Here is a 24588-nt window from a genome sequence, read left to right as displayed (position 1 = left end):
TCTCTCTCAGTCTCTGGAAAAACTGGGTATGTTGCTAAATCCTTAATGGCATCTTCATTCCAATACATGTAATTTTAACAGAGTATCAATATTCTTACCTAATGATAATAAAAGCTTAGGAAAACGCACATACAGAACATGATTATATATAAAAAGGTATATAAGCAAGTAATACTTTCATTGCCAATTTGACTCAAGATAAGTCACAGAACGAGTATACATTCCTAAGTATAATTCTAACACTTGACAGCAGTGGTTCTCAGCTTGTGGGTCATATATTAGATTTCTGACATAGCAGACATTAACATTATGACTCATAACAGTAGCAAAATTTACAGCTCTGAAGTAGCAATGAGAATTATTTTATAGTTGGGGGTTACCACAACTGGAGGAATTGTATTAAAAAATCACAGCATTAGGAAAATTGTGAACCATGGCTCAAGAGACTGAGATCAGATGACCTCAAATTTGAGAACAGCCTAGACTACATGTATCAAGAGTCTGTTTAAAAGAAAAAGAAAAGGTGGGTTGGTGGTACAAACCTAGCACTCATGAGATTCAGCCACAATTAGAAGACTCCCTAGGCTACATAGAGTGTTTCAAGCCAGACAGGGAGACATAGTAAGACCCTATTTCAAAAAAGAAATTTCCATAACATATTCACTTTCAAAAATAAATTAATTAAAGAGCTTACACATGCTCATATTTAACCAATAAATCCAAAAACTACACACACACACACACACACACACACACACACACACACACACACACACACACAAAGTAAACTTCCTACAAACTTTGTCCCCTTACCTCATCTACAATTCTCACCACTAGATGAGTAGAATAAACAAAAACTTACTAAAATATATTATGTTTTGGATTGTATATATTCTGAAAAAAATGACTAAGTTATTGGTACCTGAAAAGTCTGTTCATAAATATCTAAATCTACCTATGTATCTATGATTCAGCAGTTTAAAACATTGCCTGCTCTTGCAGAGGACATGGGTTCAACTCCTAGGAGCCACAGAGCAGGTCAGACATTTGTAACTCCAGCTCCAGGGAATCTGTTGCCATCTTCTGACGTCCATCTTCCGGCAGCAGGCATGCATGTGCCATACATACATGTATGCATACCCTTATGCACATAAAATGAAATAAATTAAAAATATAAAAGGCTGGGGAGATGGCCTGGTAGTTAAGAGCATTCACTGTCTGCTCTTCAAGAGGTCCGGAGTTTGATTCCCAACAACTACATGGTGACTCACAACCATCCATACTGATGCCCTCTTCAAGTATGCAGGTATACATGCAGATAGAGCACTCATATATATAAATCTTTATATATGCATATTTGTGTTATGTATGTGTATATATGTATGTATATATAGAGAAATGCGTATGAATATATGCATCTTTATTACTTTTAGCATTTGTTTTTTGCTTTTTCTTTTTCCTTTATCTTTTTTATTAGATATATTTCTTTACTTACATTCCAAAGGTTATTCCTTCCCAGTTTCCTGTCCATAAGTCCCCATTCCCTCCCCTTCCCATCCCCCATATGGGTATTGCCCCAATATACCCTTATTGCCCACCTCCCATATTCCTCTGCACTTGGGGACCAACCTTGGCAGGACCAAGGGCTTCCCCTTCCCCTGGTGCTCAAACAAGGCTATTCTCTGCTACATATGCAGTTGGAGCCCTGGGTCAGTCCATGTATAGTCTTTCAGTGGTGGTTTAATCCCTGGAAGCTCTGGTTGGTTGGCATTGTTGTTTTTATGGGGTTGCAAGCTCCTTCGAGTCTTTCAAGACTTTCTCTAATTCCCCCCAAAGGGGTTCTATTGTCAGTTTGGTGGTTTGCTGCTAGCATTGACCTCTGTATTGGACTGCTCTGGATGTGTCTCTCAGGAGAGATCTAGATCTGGTCCCTTTCAGCCTGCGTTTTCTAGCTTCATCAATCTTATCTAGTTTTGGTGGCTGTATATATATGGGCCACATGTGGGTCAGGCTCTGAATGGCCATTCCTTGAGTCGCTACTCTAAATTTTGCTTCCATATCCCCTCCTATGGATATTTTCCCCCTTTTAAGAAGCAGTGGGAGCATCTGCATTTTGGTCATCCTTCTTGAGCTTCCTGTGGTCTGTGGATTACATAATCTTGGGTAATTCGAGCATTTGGGATACTATCCACTTATCAATGAGTGCATACCAAGTGTGTTTTTCTGTGATTGAGTAACCCCACTCAGGACGATATTTTCTAGTTCATTCCATTTGCCTATGAATTTCATGAAGTCATTATTTTTGATAGCTGAGTAGTACTCCACTGTGTAGAGGTACCACATTTTTTTAATCCATTCCTCTGTTGAAAGGCGTCTGGGTTCTTTCCAGCTTCTGGTTATTATAAATAAGGCTGCTATGAACAAAGTGGAGCATGTGTCTTTGTTGTATGTTGGAGCATCCTTTCGGTATATGCCCAAGAGAGGTATAGCTGGGTCCTCTGGTAGTGCAATGTCCAATTTTCTGAGGAACCTCCAGACTGATTTCCAGAGTAGTTGAACCAGTTTGAAATCCCACCAACAATGGAGGAGTGTTCCTCTTTCTCCACATCCTCGCCAGCATTTGCTGTCACCTGAGTTTTTTATCTTAGCCATTCTGACTGGTGTGAGGTAGAATCTCAGGGTTGTTTTGATTTGCATTTCCCTGATGACTAAGGATGTTGAACATTTCTTTAGGTGCTTTTTGGCCATTCAATAATCCTCGGCTGAGAATGTTTTGTTTAGCTCTGTACCCAATTTTTTAATAGGGTTATTTGGCTCTCTGGAGTCTACCTTCTTGAGTTCTTTGTATATTTTGGATATTAGCCCTCTATCAGATATAGGATTGGTAAAGATCTTTTCCCAATCTGTTGGTTGCCGTTTTATCCTAATGACAGTGTCTTTTGCTTTACAAAAGCTTTGCAGTTTTATGAGGTCCCATTTGTCGATTCTTGATCTTAGAGCATGAGCCATTGGTGTTTTGTTCAGGAAAATTTCCCTAGTGTCCATGTGTTTGAGACTCTTCCCCACTTTTTCTTCTATTAGTTTGAGTCTATCTGGTTTGATGTGGAGGTCTTTGATCCACTTGGATTTAAGCTTTGTAAATGGTGATAAAAATGGATTGATTTGCATTCTTCTACATGCTGACCTCAGGTTGAACCAGCACCATTTGTTGAAAATGCTTTCTTCCATTGGATGGTTTTAGCTCCTTTGTCAAAGATCAAGTGACTACAGGTGTGTGGGTTCAATTCTGGGTCTTCAATTCTATTCCAATAGTCTATCTGTCTGTCTCTGTACCAATACCATACACTTTTTATGACTATTGCTCTGTAATACTACTTGAAGTCAGGGATGGTGATTCCCCCAGAAGTTCTTTTATTGTTGAGGATAGTTTTCGCTATCCTGTGTTTTTTGTTATTCCAAATGAAGTTGAAAATTGTTCTTTCTATGTCTATAAAGAATTGAGTAGGAATTTTGATGGGGATTACATTGAATCTGTAGATTGCTTTTGGCAAAATGGCCATCTTTACTATATTAATCCTGCCAATCCATGAGCATGGAAGACCTTTTCATCTTCTGAGATCTTCCTCAATTTCTTTCTTCAGAGACTTGAAGTTCTTGTCATACAGGTCTTTGACTTGCTTCGTTAAAGTCACACCAAGATATTTTATATTATTTGGGACTATTGTGAAGGGTGTCATTTCCTTAACTTCTTTCTCAGCCTGTTTATCCTTTGAGTAGAGGAAGGCTGCTGATTTGTTTGAGTTAATTTTATACCCCGACATTTTGCTGAAGTTGTTTATTAGGTTAAGTAGTTCTCTGGTGGAACTTTTGGGGTCACTTAAGTACACTATCATATCATCTGCAAATAGTGATATCTTGACTTCTTCCCTTCCAATTTGTATCCCTTTGACCTCCTTTTGCTGTCTGATTGCTCTGTCTAGGACTTCGAGTACTATTTTGAATAAGTAGGGAAAGAGTGGGCAGTCTTGTCTAGTCCCTGATTTTAGTGGGATTGCTTCAAGTTTCTCTCCATTTAGTTTGATGTTAGCTACTGGTTTTCTGTATATTGCTTTTACTATGTTTAGATATGGGCCTTGAATTCCTGATTTTTCTGGGATTTTTATCATGAAGGGGTGTTGAATTTGGTCAAATGCTTTCTCAGCATCTAATGAAATGAACATTATCTTTGAGTTTGTTTATATAGTGGATTATATTGATGGATTTTTGTATATTAAACCATCCCTGTATCCCTGGGATGAAGCCTACTTGATCATGATGGATGATCATTTTGATGTGTTCTTGGATTCGGTTTGCAAGAATTATATTGAGTATTTTTGTGTCAATATTCATAAGGGAAATTGGTCTGAAGTTCTCTTTCTTTGTTGGGTCTTTGTGTGGTTTTGGTTTAAGAGTAATTGTGGCTTCATAGAAGGAATTTGGTAGTGCTCTGTCTGTTTCAATTTTGTGGAATAGTTTGGATAGTATTGGTATGAGGTCTTCTATGAAGGTCTGATAGAATTTTGCACTGAATCCATCTGGACCTGGGCTCTTTTTGGTTGGGAGACTTTTAATAACTGCTTCTATTTCTTTAGGAGTTATGGGGTTATTTAGATGGTTTATTTGTTCCTGATTAAACTTTGGTACCTGGTATCTGTCTAGAAAAGTGTCCATTTCATCCAGATTTTCCAGTTTTATTGAATATAGGCTTTTGTAGTAGGATCTGATGATTTTTTAATTTCTTCAGATTCTGTTGTTATGTCTTCCTTTTCATTTCTGATTTTGTTAATTTGGATACACTCTCTGTGACCTCTGGTTAGTCTGGCTAAGGTTTAATCTATCTTGTTGATTTTCTCAAAGAACCAGCTCCTGGTTTTGTTGATTCTTTGTATAGTCCTTTTCGTTTCTACTTGGTTGATTTCAGCTCTGAGTTTGATTATTTCTTGGGTTTATTTATTTCTTTTTGTTCTAGAGCTTTTAGGTATGCTGTCAAGCTGGTGACATATGCTCTCTCCTGTTTCTTTTTGCAGGCACTCAGAGCTATGAGTTTTCCTCTTAGCACAGCTTTCCTTGTGTCCCATAAATTTGGGAATGTTGTTTCTTCATATTCATTAAATTCTAAGAAGTCTTTAATTTCTTTATTTATTTCTTCCTTGTCCAGGTTATCGTTGAGTAGAGCATTGTTCAACTTCCATGTATACGTGGACTCTCTGTCATTATTGTTGTTATTGAAGACCAGTCTTAGTGTGTGGTGATCTGATAGGATGCATGGGATTACTTCTATCTTCCTGTATCCATTGAGGCCTGTTTTGTGACCGATTACATGGTCAATTTTGGAGAAGGTTCCATGAGGTGCTGAGAAGAAGGTATATCCTTTTGTTTCAGGATGGATTGTTCTATAAATATCTGTTAAATCCATTTGGTTCATAACTTCTGTTAGTTTCTCTACGTCTCTATTTAATTTCTGTTTCCATGATCTGTTCAGTGATGAGAGTGGGGTATTGAAATCTCCTACTATTATGGTGTGAGGTGCAATGTGTGCTTTGAGCTTCAGTAAGGTTTCTTTTATGAATGTAGGTGTCCTTACATTTGGAGCACAGATATTTAGGATTGAGAGTTCATCTTGGTGGATTTTTCCTTTGCTGAATATGAAGTGTTCTTCCTTATCTTTCTTAATGACTTTTGGTTGAAAGTCAATTTTATTTGATATTAGAATGGCTACTCCAACTTGTTTCTTCAGGCCATTTGCTTGGAAAGTTGTTTTTCAGCCATTTACTCTGAGGTAGTGTCTGTCTTTGTCTCTGAGATGTGTTTTCCCACATGCAGCAAAATGCTGGGTCCTCTTTATGTATCCTATCTGTTAGTCTATGTCTTTTTATTGGGGAATTGAGTCTGTTGATGTTGAGAGATATTAAGGACTAGTGATTGTCGCTTCCTGTTATTTTCGTTGTTAGAGGTGAAATTATGTTTGTTTATCTCTCTTTTGGTTTCATTGCAAGGAAATTATATTCTTGCTTTCTGTATGGTGTAGTTTCTCTCCTTGTGTTGGAGTTTTCCATCTATTATTCTTTGTAGGGCTGGATTTGTAGAAAGATATTGTGTAAATTTGGTTTTGCCATGGAATATCTTGGTTTCTTCATCTATGTTGATTGAAAGTTTTGCTGGATACAGTAACTTGGGCTGGCATTTATGTTCTCTTAGGGTCTGTATGACATCTGTCCAGGATCTTCTGGCTTTCATAGTCTCTGGTGAGAAGTCTGGTGTAATTCTGGTGTCTCTGGTGCAAGTCTGCTTTTATATGTCACTTGACCTTTTCCCCTTACTGCTTTTAATATTCTTTCTTTGCTTTGTGCATTTGGTGTTTTAACTATTATGTGACGGGAGGAACTTCTCTTCTGGTCCAATCTATTTGGAGTTCTGTAGGTTTCCTGTATGTTTATGGGCATCTCTTTCTTTAGGTTAGGGAAGTTTTCTTCTATAATTTTGTTGAATATATTTACTGGCCCTTTAAGATGGGCATCTTCACTTTCTTCTATACCTATTAGCCTTAGGTTTGATCTTCTCATTGTGTCCTGGATTTCCTGTATGTTTTGGGCTAGGAACTTTTGCGTTTTACATTATCTTTGACAGTTGTGTCAATGTTTTCTATGGAATCTTCTGCCCCTGAGATTCTCTCTTCTATCTCTTGTATTCTGTTGGTGATGCTTGTATCTACGGCTCCTTGTCTCTTCCTTTGCTTTTCTATATTCAGGGTTGTCTCCCTTTGTGCGTTCTTCATTGTTTCTATTTCCATTTTCAATTCCTTCACCTGTTTGGGTGTGTTTTCCTGTAATTCTTTCAAGGATTTTTGTGTTTCCTCTCAAAGGGCTTCTACTTGTTCACTTGTATTTTCCTGCATTTCTCTAAGGGAATTCTTTATGTCTTTCTTAAAGTCTTCCATCATTATCAAAAAATGTGACTTTAAATCTAAATCTTGCTTTTCTCGTGCGTTTGGATATCCAGTACTTTCTTTGGTGGGAGAACTGGGCACTGATGATGCCGAGTAGTCTCGGTTTCTGTTGCTTAGGTTCCTGCACTTGCCTCTAGCCATTGGGCTGTCTCTGGTGTTTGCTTGTCTTACTGTTTCTGAGAGTGACCTGACCCTGCTGTAGGCCTCTGTGTCAGCACTCCTATAGAACTGTTTTCCTGTTTTCTTTCAGCCTTTCCTGAGAACAGGTGCTCTGATTTCAGGTGTGTCGGCACTTCTTGAGACTGTCTTCCAGCTCTAGGCACGGGCAGGAATCAAAGGGTCCTGCCCCTGATTGCTCATGTAGGTCCTTACACCCTTCGGGCACAGTTGGCACTATGCAATTCCCTCTTGGGTCTGGACTGTGGGAAGAAGGTATTCTCCTCTGACTTCTTAAGTATCCACACTTCTGATGTTCCAGCTCTCTCCCCCACGGGATTTAGGTGCAGGGAGCTGTTTGGTCAGTTCATTTCGGTCCTGGGCACAGACCAGAACTGCAGGTACCAGTGGCTGTCTGATCCTATATCTGTGTCCAGAGGCACTGTGTAGTTTCCCCTTAGACCAGGGATGTGGGCCGAGGTGTGCAGAGGTGGCAGTTTGTCCTGTGGCCTTGGGATGTCTACACTTCTGGGTGGTCTGCTCTTTTCCCCACGGGATTTGGGTGCAGAGAACTCACTTTTAGCATTTTTAAATGATATCCTACTACATTTTTTTCCTCATTTAACATACAATCTATCAATAGCACTAGCTCTTTTTGTAGTGACAGTTTTGTAGCTAGGGCATAGTTATAGCTATACAAATCTGCATGTAACAATATACCATAAAGTTATATATAAAATCATAAAGCATAAGTACATGGAAAACCTGTAAGTACAGCTAATCATATTATATCAAATTCAATTTCCTGGATTTGATAATCTACTGTAGTAAATCATATTTGTTATCACCAGAGGGAAGATGAGCGATGGTTATGTGGAACCTCTCTGTAGTAGTGTGCAACAACTACTTGAGTCTATTGCCACATTTTAAAATAAAAAGGGTTAGAGTTGATAGCTCAGTGAAGATCTGAGTTCAAATCCCTAGAATCAATGTAAAGCCATGCACATAGCACATGTTTATAATCTTAGTGGTTCTTCAGTGAGATGGGAGGCAGAGATAAGAGGATCACAGCAGCACTCCAGCCAAATGGTCTGCTTTACAAAGCAGTGAAAAAACAAAGAAATCTGATGTCAAACAAAGTAATGGAGGACAGACACGAGAGGCCATTCTCTGACCTCTACACACATCACATCCAAACATACATCATACACACTCACATGCATACACATTACACACAAACACACATGCAATAAAAATCAGGTATGGTGGCACAGGCCTGTAACCTCAGAACTTTGGAAACTAATCTTGGAGACTCACAAGTTCAAAGCCAGCCTGAGCTACACATTGAGACCCTGTCTCAAGAGAAAAACAAATGGAGACAGAAAATGTGTACATGTAACTCTTTATTTGTTACTGTACTATCAAAGCAAAAGAGAGAAGTCAAATGATATAAAACAAATAAACAATACAAACCAAACCAGACAGTGAAATGCCATTTGCCAGCACCTTCTTGACTTCCCTGTTTCCCACCCACCCCATTACTTCTCTGCAGAAACATTCATCATCCTGGTCTTCCTGTTCCTTACATATTTGCCTGAGGTTTCTCCTGTTCTTTCTTTTCAAGCCAGGGTCTCTTATGTAGCCCTGGCTGTCCTAAAACTTGCTGCCTAGAACTCAAAGAAATACACCCACCTCTGCCCCACTAAGTGCCACTTGCCTGGTTTGCTCAGGTTTCTTTAACAAACACACAAATAAAGAAGATAAATTAGTATGCTTTTGCATTTTTAAGGGACCTGAGGATCACATCAAAGCCAAGTATGTAGCTCTGATAGTAGAATATTTATCTGACATATACAAAATGCTGCATTCATTCCCCCCACTGTTAAGTCAGATGTGGTAGCACATACCTATAATCTTGATACTTAGGAGATAGGAGCAGGAAGTTCAGAAGTTCAAGGTTATCTCTGGCTATAGAATTAAGGCCATTCTGGGATATATAAAACCCTGTCTTAAAGTAAAATTGTGATGCTTATGAACCATTATAATGACCAGTATGGTCAAATATCCCCAAAGGTTCAACAGTGGTACTTACTCACATCTTTGGCTCTAACCAACGGTCCACTCGATAGGAGGTGCTATGTGCCCAGTCCTATACACCTGGCCAACTCCCCATAGTTGGTAAGGAACATGGAACCCAAAGAACCTACTGCTGCCACGTTCCCAAACGAATATAATTTCTAACTGCATTATTATTTATCCTCATCTGAGCACTAACCCACAGAAAAGAGCACCTCTGATCCCGTATCAAAGAAGCTTCGTTTTACAGGAGTCACAAATAGAAATATACACCTGGTCGAAATGCAGAGAACAACTATCTATGGGGGTCTGGACTCAATGGATACATCTACAACACAACTCCTACACCTAAGGTCAGGGAACAGGAGGCAGAAGATTGTAAAAACCAGAGGAACAGGATGTCAACTGTGTGAGATCTTGTCTTCTATACATGATAGGGAAGCTGCTCTTACGAAATCTCTACACTATGATTGCTTCAACAAAACTCACACAATGATACCACCAGACAGGACAATGAGGATGGAGAAAAATCTCACAAGACCCCCTAAGGACAGCTGCAGGAAATTAATGACAGCTGAGAAAGAGAGAATCCCTCTTCACAGGGATGAGCTGCCCCTACTTGGTTATCCAATACCAAATGGTCACCCCTAAAAACATACAAAAAATAATACTAAATGACTCCGCAAGTTGCATTTATATATTAATTCACACACACACATATGCACGCACGCACACATGCACATATACACTCACTCACTCATACACACACACATTATGTTGGGTAGACTTTTTTTGTTTTTTGTTTTTTTTCTTTAATCAACTTGAGATAAGCTAGAGACATCTGAGAAGAGAATACCTCAACTGAGAAAATGCTTCAATCAGACTGGCCTGTAGGCAAGCCTGTGGGACATTTTCTTGATTGATGGATGATTGATGTGGCAGGGCCCACCCCACTGTGAGCTGTGGCATCTCTAGGCAACTGGACCTATGGTGAATAAGAAGGCAAAGTGATCAAACCAAATGGAACAAGGCAGTAAGCAGCGCTCTTCCACAGCCTCTGCTTCAGTTCCTGCCTCCAGATTCCTGTCTTGAACTCCTGCCCTGACAGCCCTCCATAATGAACTACAACTTAACCTGAAATAAACTCTGTCCTTCCCAAGTTGCTTGTTTGGCCATGGTACTTATCATGGGAACAGAAACCTAACTAGCAAATACATACAGATACATAGACACAAATTAGACAAAAGGGGGCCATCAATTTAAGAGAGTGAGGGGGGGCAACATGAGAGACATTGGAGTGGGGAAAACTGGAGTGAGGAGAAGGAGTAGGGAAATTATACAAATACGGTATCCATGTCTTTTTATATACTGATTTTATTTTTCACTGCTTTATCTTAGTTACCCTCCAGAACTTAATGGTAAGACCCTATTTCTGTAAACACTAAATACTTGAGTCATAAAACATAAAGAAAATGAAGCTGGTACTACCTTGGAAGCTTCATCCCTATAGGCTAAATTTCATAATGCTAGAAGGTGCTATATATGCTACCAAAACAAACAACAAACAAACAACCCTACACACCCAAAACCCAGTCTTACCCCAGCTGTGAACCCAAGTAAACTACATAAGTACTGCCCTGGAAAGACAGACATGCCCACTGCTACAATACAGGCTTCAATGACTAGACTTAAGGCCTACAAGACAGAACCCCTATTTGACACCATTATAGAGCCAAAAATCTGTGGCTAGATAGGTCCTTAGGTTCTGCTTAATGGACACAGTATTTAAATGACTCCTAGTGACTTATTGCTATACATATAGATTAGTGTATCTCTCAACCCTCATTAGAGAAGCTGCTTCTCTCAACAGATAATAATTAAAACAGAGATTCACATCTGGTCAACACATAGAGACCCACATCTGTCAATACATACAGACCCACATCTGGTCAATAGAGACCCACATCTGTCAATACATAGAGACCTGCGTCTGATCAATACATAGAGACCCACATCTAGTCAATAGAGACCCACATCTGGTCAACACGCAGAGAATAAGAGAATAAGGAGAGGTTCAACTCTAAAAGGAACATCTATATCATCTGTGATGTGACACAATTCTTGGAGCAATGTGAACAAACACCCACTTGCCCCAGATAAGGAACTAACAACAAACCAAAGTGAGGATACCACCAAAGTTCAACCTGATGAGTCAATGAGTCTTACTGGGGTTACTTATGGGAGCAGAAATGACTCCAAGACAGCTACATCACCATGAGCTCACCACAGCTCATGAAAGCAGGAAACCTGGAGTTCACTGTGCAACTTGCAAGCAGCTCAACAGGTTGGAGAATATCACTTTCAGGAGTCTGGCTGGTCTGAGTCTTCTAAGCAGCCCAGCCGCTCTGAGAGTATCTCTCAGCAGTCCTGACTGCTTATATAAGTGGGGGAGGAAGAACTTGCTGAATCTGGTCAGTGTCAGTGGCTTCATGAAACCTTTGGGTTGTTTACTTTCTGAGCTTAATGCACTTCCCTACAAGATGGAATATTTTACTTTCTTTTAGAACACCCTGTCTTAATTAGCTTCCCTCTAAGACAGAGGCTTTCTCTCCAAGGAACTGTTCTCTGCAAGGCTAATGGATCACAGAGGAAGAGGGGTTGACAAAGGACTGTAAGAACTGGAGGGTGAGATGGCTGTAAGGAAACTGCTTTCCAGACACAGCAGGCCACTGCACATAGGAAGTCACAGTGGTTCTCACAGAATTCAAGCCAGGCAAAATCCTATCAAGGAGAGGGACAGGTGGGCACAAAGTCCCGCCTTAGCTGAGCAGACATGGACAATGGATAGCTTCTTGGAGAAGGAGTTAGTTTTCTTTAAGGGCATGACCCCAGGCAGGCTGATCACTCCAATGCAAGCCCCGCATCCCACTTTTGGAGCAGCGCAAACTGGACCTCATGCATTTTTAAAAAGACAGAAAAGTTGAATGGATTGGGAAGCAGAGGTGAATCTGGAAGGATCTAGGAGAAGAGGAGATAAATATGACCAACATGCACCGTGGGGCTGGGGGAAGAAAGTGTCCTATGATCCCAGCACTCAGAAGGTTCAAGCAGGAGGACTGCTGGGAGTTCTAGGCCAGCCTGAACTATAATGTGAGACCCTGTCTCTAAACAAAAACCAAGAAAAAATAGGAAAAAAACCAAGATTTGAAAATAGGAAAAAAAATCCTGAATCAGATATATAGACACCAAGAAGGAAAACAGACAAAATACTTCTAAAACAGAAAAGACATGAAACAAGAAATTATTAAAGAAACAGAGACAGCTATGAGGGCACAAACTTGTAATTCTAGCAACTGAGATGTAGTGGCAGGAGAGTCAGGACTGGAAACCAGCCTGGGTTACTTGAGACCCTGTCTCAGAAGGCAAAACAAAGGAAAAGTCATTAAGCTAGACAGAAATGTAGAAACCAGTAAACACAAGGCTATTTCATATCTCACCACAGAGCAGAAAAAATTTACTCAACACTGCAACTCCCATCAGCTTCTAGAAAGAACAGTGACGATTAAACAAAGGAATAGGATGGTCCTCTTCCAAGAAACTAACACACAAGAAAGACCTGCACTGGCTCAACTACGCTGCGTTGAGCCTTCGATCTAACAGCTTTTCATGGACAGAGTTCCGGCCAGCTTTTACCACCTCACTCTCTATTCCCAACAAATGACCAAAGTTTTTTAATTGTGGAGGAAAAACTGTAACATGAAATAAAGAAATTAACAAAACAGGAAACAGTAAAATAATAAGCAAACTGTTTTGTACAGTAATAGGAACAAGAGTTAAACTTGTATAGTTTCAGTACTCAGAAGGCTAAAACAGAACTGTCAGGTCAAGGGCAGTCTTGGCTACCTAAGAAATACTTAAAAAACAAAAAAACAAACAAACAAACAAACAAACAAACAAAAAACAGGCAAACAAAAGGATAAACTGTATTCAACAAAAACATAATTTTTGTTCGAGATGGCCGGGTCAGTAATTTACCTGTAATGAGTGAGCAGCACAGCGGGACAGATGGTGACCACTGAGTCCCTGATGCTTGCTGCCCAGCCAGCCCAGCCACACTGTTGTTTCCAGGTTAGGTGAGAGACCTTATCTCAAAAGGTAAGGTAAAAGAAGTGAAAAAGACACCAAATGTCAACTTCTAGCCTCTATAAGCATGTACTCACGCACGTACAGGCATGAACACGTGAATACATATACACACTGCGCGTGCACACACACACACACACACACACACACACACATACTCACATACATAGATATATCTGACAAAGGATTAATATGCAGAATACATAAAGGATTCTTAAAACTATACCCCAGTAAGAAAGCCCAATTTCAAAACGGGCAAGGATACCTGCAGTCTCAGCTACTGATAGGACGCTGAGGTGAAAGGACCACTTGAGCCTATAAGTCAGGGACTAGGCAACACAGCCAAATCCACCTTATGGGAGGATGATAAAATACAAAGGACTCAGACAGAAAAATATACACGATATAAAAAGGCCCAATAAGAACATGAAAAAATGCTTGCTACCACTGTTCATTAACAAAATACAAACCAAAACCACAGTGAGATACCAACTCACACCCAACAGAATGATCAGACCTTGTGCATATATACAGACACATGTAACCATGTCCTGCTTCAAGGTGGACTTGAACATTCATGTCCAAAGTAGCACTAATCACAATAGTTAAGGTCTAGGAAAGAACCTAAGTATCTATTGAAAGACGAATTTATAATCACAGTGGAAAAGAAAGCTTTAAAAAGGAATGAAATTCTCATATATACTATAATAACACTAATGAAGCCTAAGGACATTATCACAAATGAAAAGACCCAGTCACTGAAAGATAAGCATTTTATGACTTAATGAGGTAACTAGAGAAGCTGACTCATTAAATAAAATGTTACTGTCCGGCCTTGGGGAAAATAGAAACGGGGAACTATTATTTAACTGCTACAAAGTTTCAATGTGAAAGATAAGACCTACTGGAGACAGGTGGTGGTTGGTGGCACAACAGAACGAACAAACCTGAAAACACTAACTGGGGGTTTGTTTATTTGTTTGTTTTGAGACAGTTTCTGTGTGGCTCTGGCGGTCCTGGAACTCATTCTGTAGACCAGGCTGGCCTCCCACTCAGAGATCTGCCTACCTCTGCCTCCTGAGTGCTGGGGTTAAAGGCACGCACCACCAGCAGCTGGTTAAACTGTGTTCTTAAAAACAGTTGAGACAGTAAATGTATGTTATATGTATTTTGTTACAAAAAAAAAGTGGAGGACTAGGTTAATATCTCAACAGTAAAGTGATGGCCTGGGATACCATGGGAAGAGCCCTGAGTTTAGTCCCTGGCATTGAGCATTGGGTAAACCTTGGACCAAATAGCAGACAGAGAGAAAACAAAGGAATGCCACACAACACAAGATCTCTCTCTTTTTTTCTTTTCTTTCTTTCTTTTTATTTTTTCTTTTTTTCGGAGCTGGGGACCGAACCCCAGGTCCTTGCGCTTGCTAAGCGCTCTACCACTGAGCTAAATCCCCAACCCTACACAAGATCTCTCAACAACACTAGAAACAAAGTAACTCCCTCAAGGTACTCAGGAGGATTAGTATCAAACCATAATGTCAAATTCCTTTTCAAAATGTCAGTGAGGAACTGGAGAGATGGCTCAGTATTAAGATCACCTGCTGCTCTTGCGGAGGACCTGGGTTTGATTCCTAGCACCCACATTAGCTAGCTCACAACCACCTGTACCTCCAGCTCCAGGAGATCTGGTGCCCACTTCTGCCCTCTTCAGCATCTACACACACACGGGACATACAAACACAAAGACATATGCATATATACAAATAAAAATAAAATATTCAATTTTAAATAAAAAAGACTAACCATTACACTCTTGGTGGTTACATAGTCATATATAGATAAACAAAGACTATTCTGAGAACTGTACTGTTAGGGGAGTCTGATAAACAAGCATCATCACAGAGCTAATCAAACCTAGATGGTACAAACTAGACACTATGGTGATACCATGTGCACATGCAAGTCTATGAACGTGCACATGTGATCCAATCAACATATGTGACCAACCCAAAATCTGAGGCTGGGGGCAGCATAACAAGGCATACAGTTCTGCAGCATACTTTTTCTCATTAAGTAGATAAAGATACTCTTAAATGATGATGATGAAAAAGCATAATGCACCAAATAGACCAGTAACGTGACTTATTATCACTATCAAGTACTATGCATTATACACTATTATATGCACTATATTCTTTTATGACTAGTATTCTACCAATATATGAATAAGGTGTTAGACTGCATCGCCATAATATCCTTACAGGACCCCTATCATTATGAAACATTATGTAGCTCATGACTCTACTACAGCTATGTAAAACTGTTAACACTGAGGCTGGTGAGATGCCCATGTACAGAAGCACACATCTGTAACCCCAACACAGGCAGGGGAGGGGGATAATGCAACAGCTGGATGACTGGGCTTGCTGCATGCATACACATGAAAACATACATGCACAGCATACACGCAAACCTGCTAACACTAGTGGAAAAGGAATAATGACCATCACAAATATTTTATGTTACTTTTGTAACTTTCTTTTCTACTTTCTATGGCATAAAATTAGTTCAAAATGAAACACTAAGGCTGGGCTAGGGCTCAGTTAGTAGAATACTTGCCTCGCATGAATGAAGCTCTGATATCCATCCCCAGCACAACACAAAACCAAAACAAGTCCAAGCCTATAATCCCAGCACTCAGGAGGGGAAGGGAGAAGGATCAGAAGTTCAAGGTCCTCCTCAGCTATACAGTGAATTCAAGGAAAGCTTGAAATGTCTCAACAAAAAAAAATTATTGGGGCTGAAGAGCTTAGTGGTTGAGAGCTTCCTGTTCTTCCAAAGGACCCAAATTTGATTCCCAGCACTTACATCAAATGTCTCAGAACTGTCTGTAACTTCAACTCCAAGAGACACAACACCCTCTTCTGGCCTCATGAGGGTAAGTGCACACACACAGTACACACTCACACATGCATACTCACATAGAAATAAGAATAAAATGACACATTTTTATATATACATAAAGACATAGAGTACTATCCTTGCATGTGCAAAGTTCTGCTATTCCCAGCCCTGCAGAAGTGAGAAAGAGGGAGAGGAGGAGGGGGAAGAAGGAAAGAAAGAAAGAAAGAAAGAAGAGAAAAGGGAACAGGGGAAGGAGAGAAGAAAGAAGAAAGGATGAGAGGGATCAGGGTTATAACCAACAAAAACAGTAAAAAGAGGGAAGGATACAGATCTTACCAGTCCCTAAGTCAGTATAGTCTCCCCCGGGAAGAAAGGGCTCAGGACTAGACAGAGTGCTACAAGGGTGCTGGTAATTATCTGCTTCTGGTCTGAGACAGGTAGTTCTATTTATCGAAAATTCATCAACTGGTATGATTATTAAACACAGAATTTTTAAAAATATATCACATTTCCCCGAAGTATTTTAATTTTTTAAAAAATAATTATCTATTTCTTTTATGTATATGAGTACACTGTAGCTATCTTCAGACACACCAGAAGAGGGCGCCAGATCCCATTACAGATGGTTGCGAGCCACCATGTGGTTGCTGGGAATTGAACTCAGGACCTCTGGAAGAGCAGTCAATAATCTTAACCACTGAGCCATCTCTCCAGCCCCAAAGTATTTTCATTTAAAATAAATTATTTATTTTTATTATATGTATATTCATGTTTTGCCTGCATGTGTGTAATACCAGCAGAGGCCAGCAGAGAGCATCCAATCCCCTAACTAGAGTTGTTAGCCACTGTGTTGATGATGGGACTTGAACCCTGGTCTTCTGAAAGAGCACAAGTGCTCCTAACCATCTTTTAAAAGATTTTGACCTATTCTATGCATCTGAGTGTTGGCCAGCATGTGTGTATATACTATGTGCTTGCCTTTGCCTTTGGAGGCCAGAAGATGTCAAATCCCTGGGATGAGAATCGTAGGCAGCTGTGTGCTACCATGTTGATACTGAGAACTGAACCCGGGTCCTCTGCAGGTACTCTTAACCACTGAGGTGTTTCTCCAGCCTCCACTTCAAGTATTTTTAAGATGGTTTTGCCTCTAGGAGCAAAACTATGAGGAAGATTTAAAATTCTTTCAATTTAAAGTAGTCCAATACTAATAAAACAAGTCAAAAGGCAAACCGAGACCACTAGGCATAGCAGAGTCCTAAAAGTAAACATGGCCTATTACTCTCCTCATTTTGGACTCCAGATCACCTGTGGTTTTTTTTTTTTTTTTCTTTTTTTCTATTTTTCGGAGCTGGGGACCGAACCCAGGGTCTTGCGTTTGCTAGGCAAGCGCTCTACCACTGAGCTAAATCCCCAACCCTTTCACCTGTGTTTTTAAAGAAATACAGAAATGTACACAGGATAATCAAGAGCTAAGAATAAGAGTAGACAAGATAGAGTGCATAATTGGAGTGTTATCCAACGCTGAGAAGATTCAAATCTGTGACTACTGTGGCTAATTCTGCCAAACTGACAGAATTTAGAACACAGAGAAGCAAGGCCCTGGCTGTGTCGATGAAGAACTCTCTGGATAAGAGTGACTGGGGCAGGAAGACCCATGGTAACCGTGAGCAGCACCATCCTCAGGACTGGGGACCCAGACTGCATAAAAGGTAGAAAGCTGCAACAGGACCAGCCGCTTCGAGCTCTTCTGCAGTGACTTCTCCACCACAGTAGACTGTGCCTCAAATAGTAAAGTCAAAATAAACCCTTCCTGGGGTTGGGGATTTAGCTCAGTGGTAGAGCGTTTGCCTAGCAAGCGCAAGGCCCTGGGTTCGGTCCCCAGCTCCGAAAAAATAAATAAATAAATAAATAAATAAATAAATAAATAAATAAGGGTTCGGTCCCCAGCTCCGAAAAAATAAATTAATTAATTAATTAATTAATTAAGTAAACCCTTCCTGGAGCTGGAAACGTCCCAGTGGTTAAGAGGACTGCTGCTCTTCCAGAGGAAGGAAGGTAAGTACCGAGCACCCACATTAGATGGCTCGTAACTCCTAACTCCAGCTCCAGGAGAGCCAACACTTCTTTCTGTACAGGTGCCCACGTTCTCATGGCAGAAGCACAAGCACATACATACACATAAGAGTAAAACAAATCTTTTTAAAAATAAACCTTTTCTTCTTTAAATGAGTTTTGTCAGATAGTTCATCACAACAATAAAAAAAAAGGTAACTAAGACAGTGGGTATTACAACATACAAACTAGAGCTGGGCCTGGTGACTCACTCCTATAATCACTGAGGAGGAAGAGGTGGGCAGATCTCTGTGAGTTTGAGGCAGCCTGTTCTATATAGGAAGTTCCAGGCCTGCTGGGGGTGCATAGTGACACTCTATCTCAGAAGGAAGGAAGGAAGGAAGGAAGGAAGGAAGGAAGGAGGGAGGGAGGGAGGGAGGGAGGGAGGGAGGGAGGGAGGGAGGGAGGGAGGGAAGGAAGGAAGGAGGGAGGGAGGGAGGAAGGAAAGAAGGGTAAAGAAAAAATGAAAGAAAAGAAAAAGGGCTGGTTCAGCGGTTAAGAACACTGACTGCTCTTCCAGAGGTCCTGAGTTCAAATCCCAGCAACCACATGGTGGCTCACAGCCATCTGTAATGGGATCCGATGGCCTCTTCTGGTGTGTCTGAGGACAGTGGCAGTATAGTCATATACATTAAATAAATAAATAAATCTTTTTTTAAAAGGGAGAGAAGGAAGAAAGAAAAGGAGAAAGAAGGCTTCTGATTTTATACATAAGTATTTCACTAAAAATAGGATGGTTATTCAAAACAGATACAGATTATTTTAAATTCATCCAAGTGGCTACCAGTGTCACAGTAATGGGGTCGGGGTGGGCAGGGAGGACCCATTACTATGTATGCCGATTGCTATAGGAATCTAATAACTAGATGTCAAACCAGAAAGCCCTCTATCCTTCCTGCAAGAGAAGTAGAAACTGAAAGCTGTGAGGCGGCTCCCGGGAAAGTGCTTACCATGTACACATGGGGCTGAGCTCAGGTCCTCAGGCCTCATGGAAGGGCCAGGTGCAGTGGCACATGCACACAATCCCAACACCAGGAAGCCAGCCTCGGGCCAGGTGAACAGTAAGTCTAGTCAAGTCAGTGAGCTCTGGGTTCAGACAGACTGACTCAAAAACTGAGGAGACTGAGGAAGACACTTGACAGTCACCTTGGGCCTCTACATACATGTGTGCACACACATGCACCAGCACCTGCATGGGCATGTGCATACACACGAATGCATATAGACCAAAAAACTTAGAAAATGTTTTCACCCAAGAAAATGAGTGAAATTCACTCTTTGTACACATGTATGTATGTATGTATGTATGTATGTATGTATGTATTTAGAAATAAGGTCTTACTATATCTCCTAGTCTAACTTTTAGCCTCAAAATTCCTATGTAGCCCATGCTGACATGACTCATACTTCAGTGTCCTGAATGGTGAAAAAACAAGCTTCGAATTCTTCTTTGTACAGGGAATTTACTATATATGCATATGTTTATAGCACATATGCATATTTATATAAATATATAGAGTATTTACATAAATATATAGATATAGGTATACAAACACATATACAAACACATACATACCTAGTCTATCAAGGCGCTCTCTTCAGCAGTTTGTCAGAATGCTTATTTCAATAGGAACCTAGAATAAAGTACGGAGAGAAAAAAATCTTTTTATATAATATTTTCTATTTTTATAATAAAGACATATACAACCTCTTGTTTTTAAACACACCATTTTCATGATTACATATTTAACTTACCACACATACCCATATCCCTGTTAATAACAGCAACATTAGCCACCGGAATCTTACGAAGTATTACGACTAGTAACAGAAATGGCCATTGTGATTGCTATTGTATTTTATCTTCCCTTTGAAATAAACGACTTTTCTTTTCTTTCAACAGCTTTTACATTTATATAACCTGTTTTATCTTGGGGGAAGCACACATGCCCCACCCAGCACCTGTGTGGAGTTAGTTCTCCTTTCACCTTCACGAGCGATCTGGGAATTGAACTCCTACCATCAGTCTCATGTGGCAAAAGCCTTTACCTGAACCATCCTGACAGTGCTTTTCCACAGACTTTAGGTTTCATGTCATTTCATAATATTCCTCTTTATTTCTGGCTTTCACCAATTCAATTTCTAATAAGTATAACGGAGCAAGAGAAAAATAAGTCTTACATATTTTGTTACAAAGAAATCTGCTTGGGATTGAGAGATGGCTCAGTGATTAAGAGCATTTACTACTCTTGCAGAGGACCCAAGTTCAATCCCCAACATTCATGTGGGGACTGTTCACAACCATCTGTAACTCCAGCTCCAGGAGTCTGACACCTCTGGCTTTCTTTGACAGATGCACTCAAATGGAGATGCACAAACACACACACATACAAACGATTAAAAAACATACAAGTAAGCCTTAAAAATTAATGTATATGACAGGTGGTGGTGGCACATGCCTTTGATCCTAGCACTCAGGAGGCAGAGGCAAACAGATCTTTGTGATTTTTGAGGCCAGCCTGATCTAAACAAAGTTACACAGAGAAACCCTGTTGGGGGATGTATGTATGTATGCATGTATATATGTATATGTATATCATATATTTTTTTAAATGTTAAGCCTTCTTAACAATATACATCTAAATTCATAGGATAGAGAGACGGATTCTCCATCTTTCAGCTGTGGTTTCTGTTCTTGCAGAGGACCAGACAGCTCAGCTCCCTGTGCCCCTGTGGGCTCACAACTGCCTGTAACTACAGTGCTGGGGATCTGATGCCCTTTTCTGGTCACCACAGGTGACTACACACAGGCACACACATAAATACACATATAAATAAATGTCATCAAGTTTAAAGAGAACTGGCAGAACCAGGTATGGTGGACTGTGCTTGTAATTTCAGCCAAAATAAACCAAGTGAGTCTGAAGAAAATAGCAGGACCCTATTAAGTTAGTTCTCTATTGGGAAGTGCTGACCCATACTTGAGTATCTTTTAAAAGCCCTCTTCTGTTCCTTAAAATAGAACTTAAATCCTATGAGATAGATACTAACATTAATCCCATTTCACAGACAAAGAAACTGAGGTTTATTGTACAGCCAGAATTTAAAACCAAACAAAGCCAGCTACAGGATTTATCTTCTTAATTAACAAGAAATTAAAAGTCTTGGGCTGGGCTGGGGATTTAGCTCAGTGGTAGAGCGCTTACCTAGGAAGCGCAAAGCCCTGGGTTCGGTCCCCAGCTCAAAAAAAAAAAAACAAAAAAAAAAAAAAAAAGAAGTCTTGGGCTGGAGAGATGGCTCAGCGGCTAAGAGCACTGACTGCTCATCCAGAGGTTCTGAGTTCAAATCCCAGCAACCACATGGTGGCTCACAACAATCTATAATGAGGTCTGATGCCCTCTTCTGGTGTGTCTGAAGACAGCTACAGTGTACTTATATATAATAAATAAATAAATCTTTTAAAAAAAGAAATTAAAATCTTAACTTCTACCCCAGGCACTTAAGCCTATAATGTCAGAGCTCAAGACTAAGACAAGAGGCCTAGTACAAGCCTAGATCAGCTACACAGTAAGTTCTAGGTCAGCCTGTGTTACAGTGTGAGGCCCTGTCCCAAACAAACAAGGGTTTAATTTATATGATTATGAATTAGCAGGATGTGACTGCCAAAGAAACAATTCTGTTTTAAAACCAATGTAAAGCCAGGAATAGGCTCATATCCATAACCCTGAGGAAGGAGAACAGGGGCAGAAAGAGAGGAGCATACCCGGCAAGCCAGCCAGTCTAGCCCATCAATGAGCTCATGGTTCTATAAGAGACTGTCTCCAGCAGACAGGGTGGAGAGCCCTGGAGAAACGGCTTTGACCTCTACCCTCCATACGTGTACACATTCACAGATAATGGTATCTGCATATGCACATTCACACTGAACAGAGAGAATAGTATAACCCATGAATAAGTCATTGGTCCTGTGAAGAGTTTCAGATGAAAACAGTGACAGAAAAAATCCTTCAGAAAAGTTTAATGATAAAAAATATTTTGTCAGGCCCTGGGTTCGGTCCCCAGCTCCGAAAAAAAAGAACCAAAAAAAAAAAAAAAATTTTGTCAGCCATGTGTTGTGGCACATGCCTAAAATTCTAGCACTTGGGAGGCAGGCAGTGCAGGCAGAGCTCTGTGACTTTGAAGCCAGCCTGGTCTACATAGTGAGTTCCAGGACAGCCAGAGCTATATAGTAAGACCCTGTCTTGGGGGACCGGGAAGTATTTTGTCTAAAGAAGAAAAAGAGCTACCAGGTGTCAAGTGCACACATGTAATCCAAGTACTCGGCAGGCTGTGTGGGACAAGAAGATTGCCATAAGCTTAAGGGCAGCCTGAGCTACCTAGTAGGTAAAAGGCCAGCCTGGGCTATTCAGCAAAATCCACAAAAGAGAAGGGAAAAGGAAGAGGAGAAACAATGGATTGTAGGCATCTTTTAATATCTGAAATGAGAACATACCATGAAAATACAATTTCCAGTTCAGTAAAAAGAAATAACTTATAAAAGTCTGTTATGTGGTGGTACATGCCTGTAATCCTAGCAACCGGGAGTAGGGGTAGCATGAGTTTGCTGCAAATTTGAGGCCAGCCTGACTACATAATCAGTAAGTTTAGGGCCAGCCTGGAATATATAGCAAGAACCTGTCTCAAAATGCAGACTAACAAAATAGTTATTCAAATAATTCTGTCTCAGAAACTATGAAAGTAGACTCTCGAAAATGTAAAAATGAAAGTTATCTTGCAAACCATTTCTAAGGGTTCATTAGCCTTCAGGAACCCTTAAAGTCCTATTATCACAGGTTAAAATGGAAAGGAGAAAAGTAGTGAAAAGCAAGTATATTTGGTTTTTGGGGGGTTGTTAGTTTGTCTGGAGGAAGGCACAGGTGTGGATCGGTCAGAGGATAACGTTCAGGATGACTTCTGTCCATCCACCCTGTGGGTCCCTGACACAGAGATAAGGTCCAAAGGCTTGGCGACAAGCACCTTACACACTGAACCATCTCACCAGCCCCAATTTATATTTAATCGTCTTTAAAATCCTGACGAACCGCCAACCTGGTTTCTTCTGAGATCCATTATGATACACCAAAGTAAGTCTGAAAGATGAAGAGAGGAGTGCACAGCCTATTTCGAGGGGAAGTTCTGTTATAGCTCTTTTATATTTCTGGTGCTGGACATCCGATCTAGGGTTTAGGTAATTACCCTACCACTGAGCTATGCCCGGCCCTCCAGCTGTACTGGGAGCTCATAGCTTAGTAAAGAATTTTGGCTGCAAGGGTAATATTTGCACATGCCAAGGACTACACATTCACAAGGGTAGAGGGCAGGGAATTATGGTCACAAAATAGTAATATGAATAATTAGAACTACTTTACCTCTTAAATAAAGAGCCTGTAATTAAGGCCACTGAAAAGCTTGATAAATCTTGGGACTTTCTTAACAAATGTTAAGTGCTACATCCCTGGATCTGCAACCACTTGCCAGCTCTGTGCTGCAGCCACCATGGCTGCCATAAAGCTAAGCTAGTTCCAGGCACAAGATGTTCTAAAACTAAGTCGGCCAGAGCCAGTACACAAGCGCGACAGAGCCTGGGGTCTGGCCGTCGACTTTATCTCCTGATGCAATTTGAGAACGGATGCTTACATGAATTCTAGCAATGGGATAGTGGGAAAACTTTAGTAAATTGTTAAGAAAACCAGTAACTGGAAAAGGCAAAATGCAAAATAAACATCTTATACTCAACATTGAATTCTGCCACACTGAAAAATAAATAACTTGAGCCATATTGCCTAGTTATGAGGATTTCAAACCATTAAGAGAACAGAAAACCAATGACCCAGAAAAAAAAATCTAAGTCAAATGGAACACAGAAGCTGACTCTGTAGAGGGGTGTCTTCTAACCTGTGGGTCATGACCCCTCGGGAAGGGGGGTCATTCTTGCCTAAGACAATGGGAAAAACTATTTACATTACAATTCATAACAGTAGCAACATTACAGAAATACTTTTATGGTTGGGGGTCCAGTCACAGCATTAGGAAGGTTGAGAACCACTGACCTAGAGGAGGCAGGATAAGGGGTTGGAGCTCCTTGAGATAGAAGGAGGGAAGACAGAAGGCTCAAAGGCACTTTCAACAACTGCTGTGAAGAATGGACCTCTCAACTGTTTCTGGTTTGTTGGA

The 24588-nt window shown here is 40.4% G+C and overlaps 1 protein-coding gene across 9 annotated transcripts in view; it reads right to left on the bottom strand.

Annotated features, from left to right (window-relative positions):
* Tfdp2 (transcription factor Dp-2) overlaps positions 1 to 24588 on the bottom strand; it is a 141009-nt gene that overhangs the window by 115342 nt on the left and 1079 nt on the right. For 6 of the 9 annotated variants that reach the window (XM_017595584.3, XM_006243556.5, XM_017595585.3 and 3 more), the window contains exon 2: positions 19952 to 20009. The gene's annotated coding sequence lies outside the window, so the exon portion shown is untranslated. Of the gene's footprint in view, positions 1 to 10073; positions 10203 to 13252; positions 13365 to 19951; positions 20010 to 24588 lie in introns of all 9 variants that reach the window. The other 3 variants (XM_063265213.1, XM_017595582.3, XM_017595583.3) reach the window with 3 other exon arrangements.

This window comes from Rattus norvegicus, chromosome 8 (genome assembly GCF_036323735.1).
Source record: "Rattus norvegicus strain BN/NHsdMcwi chromosome 8, GRCr8, whole genome shotgun sequence".
NCBI classification, from domain to species: domain Eukaryota; kingdom Metazoa; phylum Chordata; class Mammalia; order Rodentia; family Muridae; genus Rattus; species Rattus norvegicus.
Note: the sequence above shows the minus strand (reverse complement) of the source record. Positions and strands in the feature narration are given on the sequence as shown.